The sequence below is a fragment of the Ambystoma mexicanum genome, chromosome 13, assembly GCF_040938575.1.
Source record: "Ambystoma mexicanum isolate Mex_15411 chromosome 13, UKY_AmexF1_1, whole genome shotgun sequence".
NCBI lineage: Eukaryota > Metazoa > Chordata > Amphibia > Caudata > Ambystomatidae > Ambystoma > Ambystoma mexicanum.
In genome coordinates, this window is record NC_090938.1 from 109,191,398 (window position 1) to 109,208,285 (window position 16,888).

Consider the following 16,888-nt stretch of genomic DNA (forward strand, 5'->3'; position numbering starts at 1 on the left):
CATATTTAATCCTCATTAACTTCTTTCCTCTCCTTGCGTTTTCACGTGCCACCCACTCCTCTTTCTTCCCTTTCAACTCTCTCCTTATGCCATCCACCACATATTCACTCTCCCTACTCCTTCCCAACCATGGTGAACTAACAGCCGTGTTGGGTTTACGACCTCTCATCAGCTCAAACGGTGTTATCCCCATGACGGAGTGGGGCGACATAGGCAGACCAAACAACCTGTCCTGAATGGCAACCTTCTTGTCGCACCCTGTTTCATTCGCCATTCGGATACTCTCCATGATGCATCTAGTCATCCTTTCTACACACCCATTCTACTCTGGATGATACAAAGCCGTCCTTTTGTGGTTAATTCCACACTCTTTCAAGTACCTTCAAGTACCTTCCAAAACACCCACCAGTGAATTGGGGCCCAATGTCCGTAAGAATGCTTTATGGCACACCCTCCCTAGCAAACACTTTTTGCAATTCCTTCACCATGACTTCTCTGGATGTTTCTCTAACCACACTGAACTCACACCAACGTGAAAACAAATCTATTATCACAACCACAAACTTTCCTCTTCCATACCCCAGATCAACTGAACCCAGAATGTCCATAGCAAGATCTCTCCAAACACCACTTGGCACATCAACTTCCACAAGGGGTTGTTGTTTAGCAACCTCTCTTTTTCCAATTTTCCTACACATGGAACACTCCAAAAGCCTTCTTTCTATGTCCCTATCAAAACCAGGCCACCAGTAATCACTTCTTAGAACACCCTTCGTTTTGGTAACACATAGGTGCCTCGAATGCGCTAGATCAACCACTTTATTTTGCAACAACCTGGGTACAACAGCACGTTCCCACCTGAATAGAATGCCATCCACCGCACTGAGTTCATTCCTGACTTCCCACAATGATTCTGTACCTTGTTCCAATTCTGTTTTCCTGGGCCATACACCCAATTCCACATACGCTTTCACCAACGTTAAACCGGTCAAGTGGCACAGCGAGTAGAGTGCTCGCTATGACATCCGTGTAGAGCTGGCTAACATCCCACCAGGGCCAAACTCAGCCTTTCATCCTTCCAAGGTCGATAAATGTGCACCACACACTGTGGGTAATAATAAGCAGCGCTCAGATACCTGAGGGTTCGTAGCGCTATATAAATGTGTAATTATTATTATTATTAAACACTCATCTTTACTAGTCTCCTCTAACCATTCCTCCTTTGATATTATCCCATCAGTGTTTACAAAAACCATTTCCATCTCCATATTCCCAACACACAAATCAGATTCTTCCTCCCTCCTCAATCTTGACAAGCAATCTGCTAAAACATTTTCTTCGCCTCGTATTATCTTGACAGAAAATTCATGACATTGCATGCGAGTAATCCAACCCGCAACCCTTCTGGATACCTTGTCCAAACCTTTGTTCTCCAGAATCTCTTTCAAAGGTTTATGGTCTGTACATAACACAAAACATGTGCCCCAAATAAAATTCCTGAATCTCTCCATAGCCCAATAACAGGCCAATGCCTCCTTTTCCAGTACAGAGTAGCGATACTCCGCCACCCTTAGGCCTTACAATGCATGAGCTATAATGTGTTCATTCCCTTTTTCATCCACTTGAGATTACACTGCTCCAATCCCCATTTCAGATGCATCCACTACCACTCTCACAGGAGCAGAATGATCAACCATGTGCCCCGTATGCGCTGGATGGCCGATTCAGGGTCAAAGATTACTCCGTTGTCAAGGGAAGTATATGAAAGAGATGTAAAAGATGATATACAATTGATCTTTTGGGTTACAGTATGAATCGATTTGAATTTAAGGATCGAGAGTGTGATGGAAAGATATACGTAACCAAAAGAGGGCTCACTTTGTTGGGGTGGAGGGAACAGAAAAATCTAAACATCAAAGTAGACACCAATGGTTCTGAACAAGTGCTGCAAGTAAGTGAGTCGGTCATGAGTAGACAGCCCAAGGTTTTTAAGAAAGGCATTGGAAAAATAAAGGCTATACAACACCAAATAATATTAAGAAAAGGGAGCATACCCATAGCGGCAACATTGAGGCCAGTACCTTTGGCAGTAAGAGAAGGGGTTAAGGAGGAACTCACTAAGCTGTTGTTTAATGCCCTAAGTATTCAACCTTCTCAACACCAAACTTACATTTCTCCTCTCTTAGCACCATGCCATTCCTCTCAAATACTTTAAGCACTCTATCCAATATGTGATCATGCTCCTCTACGTTTTTCCCACACACTAAAACGTCATCCTGGAAACAGTATACACCACCGATGTGACCCACTAACCTGTCCATGATCTTTTGAAAAAAAGCTGAAGCAGATACCAGAACAAATGCCATGTGCTTAAACTGGAAAACTCCTTCATGGGTGATAAATGCTGTCAATTTACGGCAACGCTCTTCCAGTTCCGCCTGGTGGTAAGCAGATGCCATGTCTAATTTGGAAAATATTTTCCCTTGTCCAATTCTCGATAGCATTTCCGCCATATTTGGTAGGGGATGCCGATCCACTATCACACATTTATTTAGTTGGCGCAAATCCACACACAGACGGAGTTCTCCAGAGCTCTTTTTAACCACAACCAATGGTGAAACCCAATCTACACCTGCTCTTTCAATAACACCCACAGACAACAGCTTAGTGAGTTCCTCCTTAACCCCTTCTCTTACTGCCAAACGCCATACATGATTGAACGTTGTACTGACGTACTATAAGGCAAATACAGCCGCCGCCATTCGTATCATCTACCAAGAAGTCAGTGAGGGTCAAGCTCTTGCCCTTCTTACCCTTTTTCTTAGCTGAAGCGGCCATGTTGGGACAGTGAAAGAAGTCAAAGGAAGGACGGTTGGGGACTAGCAGGAGAGAGCCTAGGGTAGAGACAGCATACTATTGATCTCCTTATCTCACATTCCTACTGAAGCTGTAACAAATAAAGAAGCATTTACCTTTTATAACCCTGGCTCTCTGGTGGTATCAACTACAAGCAGGACACACAGGAACCACCAGGGAGCTAGGGTTATAAAAGGTAAATGCTTCTTTATTTGTTACAGCTTCAGTAGGAAGGTGAGATAAGGAGATCAATAGTATGCTTCCTCAATCCTAGGCTCTCTCCCTGCTAGTCCCCAACCGTCCTGGGTCCACTTATGTATATAACTTCATGTAACTATGACGTAAGTACTTGTAATAAACATATAAGTAATCCCAACAAGCCTGGAAGTCACTTCATAACATTGACGATGAGGATTACTAAGAGCACATACAACGAAGAAAGCTATGAAGGGGGAGCAGCAGAAAGAGAGAGACCACTGCCCCCAGCCATCCAGAAGTAAGTTCCATCTATCAGGGGTGCAGAGCGCAGGGGGTTAGGAAGAGAAGATATGGGGGATGATTAAGAACTGAAGAAGTTAAGCCCCAAAAGATAATGAAACCCCAAGGGCAAAGAGCAGGACTTAAAACGTTATAGAGAGTGGTTCTGGAGAAGTCAGAGTTGGTGAAAGCTGTGAAGCCCCATTAAGAAAGCCCCAGTTTGAAGGAGTAGTAATTGGGAAAGCCATAAAGCCCAATACGAAAGTGTGACCCTCATATGAAGCTAGCAGGTGGACCGTCTAAGAGGAATTAGGCTCCAAGATTGGAAGCTAAACTGGTGCACAGCCGTTTACCCTGGTCGGGGTAAGTGAGGGTCCAAGACGGGATGCCGTAGCAAAGTATGGAGATGATGAGTATCTGCGCTGACCTTATGAGCTACGGTGGGCGCGGCAGAGTGAGGAAGCGATGTCTAGGGGTGTGCATGGAGCCCCGTAGTTGAAGATGAGGTCCTGTATCCTCTGGGGAAGTTACTAGTGTTTTTGTCACGGTCAAGATTGGCGTAGGAGACCGTACTGGTGATGGTGACAGTTGGGACATGAACAAGGAGGGAGCTCCGTTGGGTTCACAGCCACCGTGGCAAATGGTGATGCCAGAACCCGTGCAAAGGGAGATGGCAATACAGCAGAACTTTCAGCCCTAAGGTTTGTTGTCGTGACATCCTGACAGCGCACCATTGTAAGCACGTAATAAAGTAAACTGCTAGAGCTATGGAGTAACGTACTGTGTAATAAGGGTTTGAGTAAAGGACCCAAAGCTGTCACATTGTGCGGCAGAGGACATCTGCTTTGGGCGTGAGCAAGGTGTAACAGTCAGTATGGATAGAATGGTGACTATGTTCAAGGAAGTGAAGGGCTTTAATTAGTGAAGTGACACAGTGATGGGGGAAGAACAGAGGAAACGTGGATGAACAGAGGGACAATTGAGCGGAGAAGCGCCTCAATCCGAGAGTTGTAAGAGGATAAATCTGACTCGTGGGACATAAGTAAGATGTCCAGTTTCCAACGTTGGACAGATCGTTTCAGTCCAGGATATCAAGCGGTTTTGTGAAGTCGCAATAAGAAGCCACAGTATGAGAACAACAGGAAACACTGGTTCGGAGAAGAAGTTGCCTGGACTGTTATGTATCATTTGAACATTCTGTAGTACTTGATACTTTGAAGATATATGCGCATTAGTAAGAAAGTGGATGAGTGCGTGTTATGTAGAGTAGAGATATGGTGTGTGGAACTGATGATTAGCATTGAAGTTTAGGATAAGATTTGAAGAATGACATTTGGAGGATTTGCAGCGGAACATGGACTTAAATGGACTTATTCAGAAGAATATAGTTACGATTTTTCTGAGTGTTGGAACGGCATGAGCACTGCCTAGAGTTTTATGAAAGGGTGTGCAAATGTGCTAGAAGTAACCCTTTTGAGGCATTTCAGGGTAAGCTGCAAATTGCAACATGAACTCTTAGGAATTTAAAGTGACAGTGTAATGTTTACTGCTTAAAAGGTGAATGTTCAAAGGGTGTGATGTAGCCATTAGTTGTGAAGTGCATGTGCATGTTTGTGGGTGAGTGCCACAATGGTGTCAGGGAGGTAGTGCCTCTGTGTGTTTGTGGGTGAGTGCCACAAAGTGTGGGAGGTAGCGCTTCCGAGTGTTTGTGGGTGAGTGCCACAAAGTATAGGGAGTTAGCGAATCCGAGTGTTTGTGGGTGAGTGCCACAAAGTGTAGGGAGGTAGTGCCTCCGAGTGTTTGTGGGTGTGTGCCACAAAGTGTAGGAAGGTAGCGCCTCCGAGTGTTTGTGAGTGAGTGTCACAAAGTGTAGGGAGGTAGCGTCTCTGAGTGTTTGTGAGTGAGTGCCACAAAGTGTAGGGAGGTAGCGCCTCCACGTGTTTGTGGGTGAGTGCCACAACGTGTAGGGAGGTAGCACCTCCGAGTGTTTGTGGGTGAGTGCCACAAAGTGTAGGGAGGTAGCGCCTCCAAGTGTTTGTGGGTGAGACAAGTGTTTGTGAGTGAGCGCCACAAAGGGTAGGGAGGTAGCGCCTCCGAGTCTGTGTGGGTGACGGTCACCATGGTGGTCAGTGTTGTCGCCCCAGATTTTGTTTTTGAGTTGCATCGTCTCTAAAAGATGGTTGGCATACCTTTCTGGAGTGTGTTTCTCCTTGCAAGTTTACCCTTGTGTGGGTGTTGCTTTCTTGGTGGTGCCATGCAAGGAGGGGTATGTGTTGGAAGTGTTTAGTTAGTCCTCTTTCACATGGCCTTTCCTCGTTAGGGTTGCCTGTGTTAGGAGGGGTCTGAGTGTGTTGGACATCTCATGTTTGTTTTGTTATCGGAAAGGGAGGAGATGTGTTGTGATGTTACTTGATGCATATGTATGAGCTGGCACGGAACGTTGTGAGAGCGCTTGGAATGTTTGGATACGAGTCCCGCTCCAGAGTTCCAACACAGTGTTCCAATGTTGCGAAGTGACTTCCACACTTACTTGGGTTACTTGTTAGGTTTATTACAGGAACTTAAGACACAGATACATAAGGATAAATACAGGAGAGTATGGACTAAATCAGCACTGGCCCCATCACCCACGCAAGGGAGCACAAACTGCCTCATTCTGGAACCCTCAGATCAGCATTCCATCACTCACACAGCAACACTCCATGTGACATCACAGACTCACAGCATCACACAGACAGTCACTACATAACACATCTCCTTCCTTTACCAGACTCACACAAACACACAGGAGGTCACAACATAACACATCTCCTTCCTTTATCAGATCCACCCACACGTAAACAGTGACTACACACACAGGAGGTCACAACATAACACATCTCCTTCTTTTACCAGACCCACAGACACACACAGACGGTCACTACATAATCTCCTTCCTTTACCAAATCCACCCACATACAAAGACAGTCACAACATAACACTTTGCCAGACCCGTCTCAAAACCATGCATCACATTCTAATACCAAAGACAAAGACAAACGCTACTCACCCACTCAGACACCACATAGACTCAGCCTATCGGGTGCAACCAACTGAGCCAATAAATTCACATACTGCAGAGAACTCTGAGACACTGGCCAGACATCCCCAAATCCATCTGCGTACTCGGCCTTTGACCACTGACGGCCCAATGGCAGTATTGCAAGTGTCTGCCATGCCAAACCCCACACTCTGGAGATGGCACAGGCTTTAGCACAACAGCATATAATAAAATCTCACTTACGAAGGCGCTACCTCCTTTAAACAATCGAGGCATCACTCCGACGTGGCACTCACCCACTCAGATACCTGCCCTACTTCATACTGGCAGAGACGCTACTTCTCGCACATCACAGTATTCCACAAACCGGAGGCACTGCCTCCCTCAAATACACTTGCGTCCATGCACACCAGAGGTGCTACCTCTCTCCAATATAATTTTTTGAATAAACTGGAGGCGCTACCTCCCTCAAATACCATGGTGACACGCACATCTGAGGCGCTACCTCTCAAATACCAATTGTGGCACTCACAACAGAGGCGCTACCTCCCTTAAACACTCTTCTTCCGCTTTGTGTGCCCCTCTTTGCTTGCTTGTGTCCCTTTCCCTACTTTTTTCTTAATTTAATGACTCTATTGTCTTTCCTTTTCATGCTTTTCTTCCTATGCCCTTGTCTATCTTCACCCCTCCTCCTACTTCTTAGGGTGAAACCCACGCTTCACTGATCGCTTTGCAATGCACAAATATACCGTGCAATATGGTAAACATACGGAATGAAACAAGGCAGGGACAACCTTGCAGCCTGAGATAGGGCGTGTTTATGCATGTGATCGGCCGACGGAGAAGGAGGAGGGGACTTGAGGGCCTTGACGGAGCTTGGGGACGGGACCAGCAGGCAGACGCAGCACTTACTTGTCGGCCGCTGCAACGTTCCGCGGAACGGAGAGGCCACGGCAGGATACAGCCCCGGAATCACCGGAGGTCCTTTATCCCATCCTCGTCGCCAATGTTAGGTGTTAGGCAGAAACCTGTGCAGTTCCCTTAGGGACCACTGCAAAAAGTTTTAAACCACAGGAGTAAGCAGTAAACCCAATTGGTAGCAACCTGCACCACCCAGATTTACCTGGTAGCTGTGGCTGAGCAGTCAGACTTCTCTCAAGAAGAGTTAGGCAGTATATAGAGTACATACAATAGGGCTAAAAATACAGTAGAACAAGCAAACACTGACCAGAGCTTTGGTATAAAAGTATATAATTATTTATTTACAAACACACTTATGAAAATACACTGGCACTAATATATCAAGAAAGTTCAAACACAGTCACTATAAGTATATACACCTCCCTAATTAATTATTCGACAAGTCTAGGTTAAGACACCACTTATTTAGCAAAACAGAGGTGAGCGCGTAACCGTAGATGGAACACCAATAATTTGTTTAAAAAGGGAGAGAAAAGGCAGAGTAGGAAAATAACACAGTACCAACACTTTTAAGAAACCACAGCAAGTCAAGAAAGGCAGGGTCTACTGTAGAGCAAAAAGTTCATAGGCCAGGCCCACTCTTGGAGAGAGCAAGGCAGAATGTGCCCAAGATCACACAGTGGAAATGCACTCAAAGTCTTTGCATAAAAGTCAAAAAGAGGTTGGATCAGTTCAGAAAGGCAAAGGTAGCAGGTCTGAGGTCAACCCAGTTAGAAAGTCAAGGATTCACGGGACACCTTGGACAATCTGTTGCAAGGGAGACCAGGCGGGACACAGTACCTGAAATGGTGAGAAAGCTCCAGCGGTGGCAGTTGTTCCTGGCAGCGGGTGCATTTCGTGGCTTCGTCCAGGGGAAGAGATGATCTCGACGAGGAAGACAGCTGGAGGTCGTTGCACTGCCAGGGAAGAAACCAGCCGCAGAGTTCCCGATTAAAAGGTACAACCCTTTTATTCGCGGTAGTGGTGAAGCATGGCTATCCAACCGCCGGGGTGCTTGGCACGGGCGATTCGACCACAAGATGCTCCAGGAAGGCGAAAAAGGCGAACTGGTTGGTCCCACCAGCTCAAAGGGAAGAAGACTCTCCTGGAAGAAGATCTCCTCTGTCATCGGGGAAGTGGTGAGTTCGTACAGCAGGGCTCCACCGGTGGTGTCGTTGTTGTAGATGGCTCAGCTTCTCCCCTCTTCGGATTCTTTAGGTCCTGTGGCGACTTCTGATGTTCCAGTCCCCAAAGCCCTGCTTTTATGCAGAAAAACCCCCATTCAACAGCCTAGCTGTCACTCAAACATGCTGAGTGGTCCACCGGGCCAATCACACAAGAGTACAACTTGAATTGTCAAGGCAACTCAGTCCAGGGTGCCTAATCCCCCCTCCCACACGACCAAGAAATCCAGCAAAGATGGGACTCAGGTGAGAAGGGGCGAACACCTTGACAGATCGGGTCTTGAATAAGGCTGCACAAGTCTCTTCCGACTCCAGCGTGCGTTCAAAGTTCTGGGATGCAACGATCCAGGAATCCGGGGAAGTAAGAGGGTGCACTACACAGCACACGAGTCCAGGAAGAAGAAGGAAAGGATAGGAACTAGGAATGGAGTTTAGAAGGGACAGAATCAGGGAAAACAATACCGCGAGCTACGGAGCACACATCTGGTTGCTACTTCGCAATAGCATTGAGACGCGCAGAGCCGCGGGGGGCGTGGTCTATAAATAGAACACGCTACGTCCAACGTGTGGAGCGAGGAAGGTGTTTTATGCTGGACGGCCATGTTGGGAGTCCCAGGGAGTGTAAGCCCCGCTGAGACAAGGACCAGGAAGTCCAAAAGGGGCGCGTTCTGTAGGTCATGACAATTTCGTCGGGAGGGGAAAACCAGGGAGGGGATGATGGGAGATCCGTTCCTTCGTCACCACCGTCATCCATCCCCGTCGTCGCTGTCTCCGTCTCATCCCTCGGTGGCGGGGATGGAGGTGAAGAATGGAAGGGTGGGGGAGGATGGACTCGCCTCCACTTGGGTGGAGGACTCCCCAATGGTCCAGGCACCACTGGATCATCCACTGGAGGCAAGGGTAGCCTGTCCTTATCTCGGTGCACAGGGTTTGCAGTGCCAGCAAAATGTCATCCTGCCTGTCCATCGGCAGTGGCATTGGTTGTGATGGGAGCGCCGGCAGTCCGGTTCCTCTTCGATCTGCCTTTCTTCATCAGCTCCACTCTCGCTCTCTATGTCCGCCTCGTCGGGATCCTTCCCGCGGGCCCTCTCCTCGAACCTCTTGTCCAGGGTTGCCTTGATTACAGACAGCTTGTCCTCGGAAGAGGTATCTGAGTCTGTTAGGACTACCACGCCCCTCTCTCTTTCTCATCCCAGGGTTTCACGAGGGTCTTTTCGATAGGCTGGAAAGACGATTCCCTACGGCAGGGAAACTCTAGGCCTGGAAGTTGTCTCCACTGGGGTCGCCTCTGCAGGCTTCGCCAGGGCCACCACGACTCCCTCAATCAAGGCCTTAGCCAGGTGAATCTGGGCCTTCACAACCTTGGGCGCATCTGAGGCTTTCACCGTGTGGGGAGGGTCACAGCCTCGCTCCCCTTTGGCTTTCTCTGTTGGGACCTGCCGGGGCTTCTCCCGCAGCTTACCTGGGTTCTCCGACTTCCTTTTCACAGAGGCGGAGCGCTGGCTCATGGTTGACGCGTCTGTGACATCACACCCTGCCTGGCAGCCAAGGTGCACGAACCAACGGCGCTCCCGGTGCCCGCGGACTCGCAGTGCTTTGCCTTCTGTTGGGCCCCCGTCGCCAGAGCGTCCTCAAAGGTCTTAGAAGACTGCTCTGACTTCTTCTCACCTGCTGCTGGGCTCTTCGCCTCCAGCCAGTTAGCGAGACGTGTACGACGGTCCTTCATGGTCCGGACGGACATGTTCTTGCAGAACGCACTGTCTTCCTCCACGTGTGACTTGTCGGCGTCAAGGCAGTAGAGGCACCGGGAGTGCTCATCCTCCTTGAAGACATTCTGTAGTCCACATCCTGGGCAGATCATAAACAGCTTGGATCCAACGGGCGTTGAGTCTCCTTTGTCTTGGGCCATGTCCATGCACGGTAGTCCTCAAAGATCTTACGGAATCCTCCAAGAAGTGAAATTGGATGAAAAATCGCCCTTGAGCGGCGTAGAAGTTTCTGAAACGGGTCCACGTTAATCGGAAGATGAAACGGTGGAGCTTAGGCTCGACTGACCGAAAAAAAAGAGTAAACTCTTTGGAAAAACGCACCATGCAGTAAAAGCTCGAGAGCTAAAGCACGAGGACTCCCAACATTTGAACGTGCAGTAAAAATCTGAAGATGGCTGCCAGAGGAGGGGCTTAGGTAGAGGGCAGTAATTGGTTGGGGGCAGTATGACCCAGAGACTAGCGATTGGTTATTAGTAGAAAGAAAGTTCAGAAACGAATCTGAAAATGATTTTTTCTTTTACCGATTATTACCAGTCTGACAACGGGGAATATTCATGAGCATGTGAATCCATGCCAGACCTAGAGAACTAGGTCTGGCATGGATTCACTAGAGAACTGGAGAACTAGAGTTTTACGGATGTTGTCCGTCCTCTGCATACCCCTTACATATCCGACCTGATCTGTGTGTACTTATTGTGGCAATATATGTGAGAGACCGCCAGCGAGGACACTTGCATAAATCTTAGCGTCAACGTTGATAAGAGATATTGGGCAGTATGAAGCACATTCGTGATGTCCTTGCCTTCCTTTGGTATGACTATAATTCTTGACTCAGTGAATGAGGTTGGGCCCTGGCTAGTTTCTTGGATTTCATGAAAGAGTTTTACTTAAAAGGGCGCTAAGGAGTTGCTATAAGCTTTATAAAAGGCTGGTGTAAACCCGTCTTGCCCTGGCACTGAGGCTGCCTTTAATTTGGAAATGGCATTCTGAACTTTCTCAATTGTTATTGAGTCGACCAGCATTGCCTGGCTATCGTGCGGTGTTGGAGCGCGGGGAAACTGTAATAAGTATTGCGCTAAATCATCCTCTGTGCCTCCCTCCTCTGCAGTATTTAGGGTGGCATAAAATCGGGAAAAGCACTTTGTGATTTCACTTGGATTCAGCAAGTCTTTCCCCTTTTCATCTTTGATTTTGGGTATCGCCCTATCAGCCAACGCCTTGTTTTGCCAAATGTCACTCAATTCTTTTCTGAGCATTCTGGTATGTGCCAGGATTTCCTCACTACTATCAGGGTGGGTTTGGAGGAACAGTTCTTTCTGTTTAATTTCATTTTTTAGCTCCCTTTCTCTTATCCCTATACTTTTATTTCTAAATGTGCTTCTGCAATAAGAACGCCCCAGATTGTGGCCTTAGCTGCTTCCCAAACAGTATTTAATGTCAATTCCCCTGTGTCGTTAGTAATTAAATAACTCTTTATTTATTTATTTATTGTTTTTGGTTTTACATAAACCTTTACAATGATAAAAACACATAAATATATTTCATACAAATGAAATCCTATGGCATATTAACATTTCTTAAGTTAATATGAGATGAAAAAAGTACAAAGGTAAAACAATTCTACTACAATCAAAATAATCGTTGAGAGTAAATTAATAGATCTGATTCAATAATGGAGTCATATCAGATTGAGATGTAAGATAATAATTCATATTCAGTATAAACACATATACGATTACGGTGTGCCTAGCACGCTTCATCTGTTACTTTAATTAACCCAGGCAGATAAAGTTAAGCCAGTTCATTATTCCTTCAGTATGCAGCGCCACACTTATATACCGGTTGAGTTAGTATTTAAAGATTCCACGAATTTATATCATTTAAAAATTCACATTAGACATTTCATAGCAGAAAGTACATAACACACATAATACTAATTATTATTTATTTATTTGTCTGTGGTTATAAACATAACAATAAAAAACATACATTTAATACTTACATATAGCACACTACTACCAAGTATTTACAGTGTTAAATTCCCTGCATAGCCAAATACAATATTCTAAATTTCAATTAACATTTATAAAACAGAATAAAATCACTTTCTACGCACAACATCATAAAATCTTGCATTTGCTGGTTACACTCATCTACCAAATAATTGCAATTTTGAATTTCCTAAGACACCAAATATACTTTCTCCATTTCCATTGTATATTCATTTGTCAATTTACAAATATTTTCAAAAAATCTGACTACGGCAAAATGCAAAGATTTCCGTTGACCATGCCTCATTTCCCACCAGAGTTGATCCAGATTAACCAATCCAGTGGAATTGACAAATTTCCCAAAGTGCTGAATTTGTGTATTCCTAAATGTAACAGAGTCCACCACTAGATGCTCTAAATTTTCTATTGCATCTTCCGCATTACAATATCTACAGGACAGTAAATGAACATTCCCAATATTTCGAACATGTAGGATTTCACGTGTTGGTAATACATTAAATTTGAATCGCATATATTTCTGACGTGCCGCTTTGTCAGGGAATAAGATTAAATAAGATTCAAGAATACCCAGCTGTTTGGACTGACACACAAGATGACTATAAAGACGTGTTGTGGCTACCGTTTGAGAGGTGACACTCCAATCCCACCATTCAAACCTTTTTTTTACTTTCTGTGGGTTGAATATTAGGAGATCCACTGCGATACCCAAGTGATTCAAATATTCAGAACAATCATATTTCAGTTCTAGCAAATATTCTGAAGCAGTAGTCTCAGAACGGAACCCAGAAGATCATACAGAGTGCCTTAGGGGCAGTTAATAATTTCCTAAACAGCAACAGCTTTCACCATATAATCGTATTAACAATTGATGAAAGACCAAGTTCATACCGGATAGCTTCCAGAGGTACGCAGTTCGGTAAACACTTAATCCCTGCCCTTAGAAGAGAAGGTTCAAATTTGGGAAATTCTGCTAACATCCATATTGGAAAGAGTTCCAAACCATAACACAAATGTGGCACAATCTTTAATTTATAATAGCACAAAGTGGGCAAGAACGAAAACGTGCCAAATTTACTGCGTATTTTTTTTCATTGTATGATCAGAGGCTTCATCTCCATATATTCTCTATAATGAGATTTCTGAAAGCCCCCATAAATGGGGTAGCCTAGATATCTTAAGCTCGGTCACACTGCAAGCCTTATGTGGTTCAAAAACCAAGAAAATTGTTTAACGTAGGGTCTGTGGTGCAACCATAAAATCACTGTCTTTTTTTCATTAATTGTAAGAAAATTGGCAGCAGTATAATCTCGAAATTTGCTCAATAGGCGCTGTAAGCCAATGGGAGTGTGGTCGAAAAGCAGAAAATCAGCTGCATAAGTAGTCCAACATATTTTTACTCCTTCCACCTGAAACGGGGCAAACGCAATTTCTTCCAATTCTGCATTAACATCAGAAACATAGAGAATAAAAACAGTTGGTGCAAATACGCACCCTTGTCGAAGGCCATTGGGGGCCTCAATCAAAGAAGATAAACAGCCTTGATTATTTAGCCTCACCTGCAGTGCTGACCCCTCATGTAAATGAATTTATTGCGAAAGCATATATAGAGGCATCCCTAATCATTGTAATTTAACTCAGAGTACAGATCTATCTACCTTATCAAAAGCCATCGATAAATCGATGCCTGCATAACATTCAAAAGCTGTTACGCTCACCTGGTCTCTGCGGAGGCGTTGGGGCACAGTTGCAGCCCTCCTTGAACTTGAATCACCCCCTTTAGGCCTCTGCCTCAGTAGAAAAGCTGTGAGCAGTGGTACGTGGTGATATTGCTCCTGCGTAGAGATGAGAGTGTGTGAGTGCGCCAATCTGTGATTGTTTTACCTCTCGAACCCTTCACCCCAAAGTACGGTTTCTGTGAGCATACGCCAGCCCATAAAGCTCACCTGTGAATTATGGAAGATAAGGTCTCAGTCCTGCTACTTCTGGCAGGGGTGTGTCGAATGGGATCTAGTTCCTTCACTGATCCCTGATAAGGATTAGTCCAGTGCAGCTGCGACTATGGCTCTCATTATGATTGGTAAGTCTTTCTTGAGCTCTTGTGATACTGTTTGTTCTGTTTAATGTCTTTATATGTTGCTCCTATTTATGCCCGCAATAATGTCTCTCTTCTGTTTTCTTCCCTTAGATGGAAATGCAGCCTCAATGCAGCTGTGTGACGCGGAGGATGGAAAATGGATGCTACCACAATGTTCGACAGCAGGTTCGTGATGGTTTAAGGAAAAGCGCAAAGTATGGCGAAGTGCAGCCTTAGACTGACTGTTTTTTCGATGTCTAACCTTGTCTTCTGTTTTTCCTTGCAGGCGCTGCTGTCGACGATGGAGCGTGTCGTGTTGCGGTGCCAAGATGAAGATTTTGGCGTTCCGAAAAGTGTAAAGATGAATACTTGGTTCGCCGAAGAGATGTACAGGTAAGAACAGCTTCCCCCAGTTGGTAAGTACGCTGGTAGGAAGCAGCATGTCCAGGAAGCAGGATCTTCAAAGGTAAGTCTGACCTCAGGCGACAGTGAGCTTTACGCTGCTTGCAAGTGCAGAATAACGTGAAGCTTCTGTCTTGTAGAACGGGGCAGCTTATATAGCTGAGATTGTGGGCAGGCCTATTAGGGCCGGCTTACCAGCCACATCCTGCCACTCCTAGAGAGTGAGCATGTGCAAAGGCAATCCATTAGCAGCCACACCCAAGAATACACTTGGGGCTGCTTAATGGATGGAATGTTCAAGGTTAATGAATCCTGCTTAATGGATGGAATGTTCAAGGTTAATGCATCTGAAGTGCTATGCCCATAATAAAAGCTTTTTGGTGTTAAATGGATCTTCTTGTTTACTTTTGTTCATGAGTCTGGCGCCAAAGGCACCAGACAGTGTCCACCCAGGTCTCCTGTGCATGCCTGTGCCCCTGACTTCATGACCATGACAGCACTCCCCCTCAAGGTCCCTCTCAAGGGTGGTTCTCCTCCCGTTCCTGGTTTGGTGGGATTATTGCAATGGAAGTGTCTGATTAAACGTGGAGCATGGACGTGTTCACTGGGTTCCCAAGTTCGGTCTTGAGGTCCATAACCTTTCCAGTCAATTAGGTAATAAAATTTTGATCGAACCACCTTGGAGTCCAGGATGGATTTGACTTCATATTCTGGTTCTCCATCTATTACTTCGGTCTCTGGCAGAGAACTAAACCATGTATTGGACTTCATTGGTTTGAGAAGAGAGACATGAAATACGGGGTGAATTTTCATGTCAGATGGTAACTCCAATTTCATGGCGACAGGATCGATTATGGACTTTATAGTATAGGGGCCCAGGTATCTTGGGCGGAAAGCTCTTGGCCCTTTCAGGGGAATATATTTGGATGCTAATCACACCTTTTCTCCAATCTGGTAGGTGGGAGCTTCCTTCCGATGTCAATCAGCAAACAGTTTTTGTCTTTCATTAGCCTTGGTCAGATGCTCTGTCGCCTCCTTAAGAACCTGAGTGATGGTTTTATGCAAGTTTTTAATGGCTGGCATTTCCAGGGTATCGGTGGATCAAATACTGATGTTCTTGGATGTCTTCTGTGCACAGTGTATAATGGAGTTTACCCTGTGCTTGTGTGAACTAAGTTGCAACATACACCTGAGATATTGCTCTAAAGGCATGTTGGTTCGTTCAGTTTGCCCATCAGTTTGAGGGTGATGGCTTGTGGACAACCGGAGATCGAATTTGGCAATCGTACAACACTTTCTCCAAAAGGCAGAAACAAATTGCGTTCCGCGATCAGATACTAATATTGATGGAAATCCATGCAATGAAACAATTTGCTCTAGGAACACAGAAGCGAGAATTGATGCAGTTGGGAGTCCCTTCAGAGGGATGAAATGGACCATTTTGGAGAATAAATCCACAATGACTAATATGGTCTTGTATCCATTGCAGGGTGGAAGATCTGTGATGAAGTCCATCGACAGGGTATGCCAAGGTCCTGGCGGTACTGTTAGGGGATGTAGTAAGCCAGCAGGGTTCTGTTTCAGAGACTTGTGTTGTGCACAGACACCGCAGGTTTCAATAAAGTGGGCAATGTCTTTTTGCCAGGTTGGCCACCAGTAGTTTTGTTTTAACTTAGCCCGAGTTTTGGCTATTCCAGGGTGTCCTTCCACTAATGAATCCTGGTAATTTGTGATGATTTGCTTTTGCAGTTCTTGGTCTTGAACATAGAATCGTCCTTGGAAATACGGTAGATTGTCTCCGATGGTGTACTGGTCACCTTTTAACAACCATTCCTGTTGTGTTGATTGATCCATCGGGGATAGCAAACTGGTTCTTTGGTCATCCACACACGTGGTGGCAGCTATTCTGGTTTGAATCCTTTCCTCAGGAATTATGGCCACGGGGTCGGATGCTGTAAAAGCCTCTTTTTCTTCACTCATGCGTGATAGAGCTTCTGCTTTCCCATTGCGTACTCCAGGTCTATAAGTGATTAAAAAAATCATATTCCGCGAAAAAGAGAGCGCAATGAAGTTGACGCGAGGATTGTGCTTTGGCGGTTTTCAAGTATTGCAAG

General features: G+C 45.5%; 1 protein-coding gene across 1 annotated transcript in view; it reads right to left on the reverse strand.

Annotated features, from left to right (window-relative positions):
• The window catches only part of LOC138520949 (AMP deaminase 1-like), a 2,571,753-nt gene that overhangs the window by 202,971 nt on the left and 2,351,894 nt on the right, over nt 1–16,888 (reverse strand). The window lies entirely within an intron of this gene.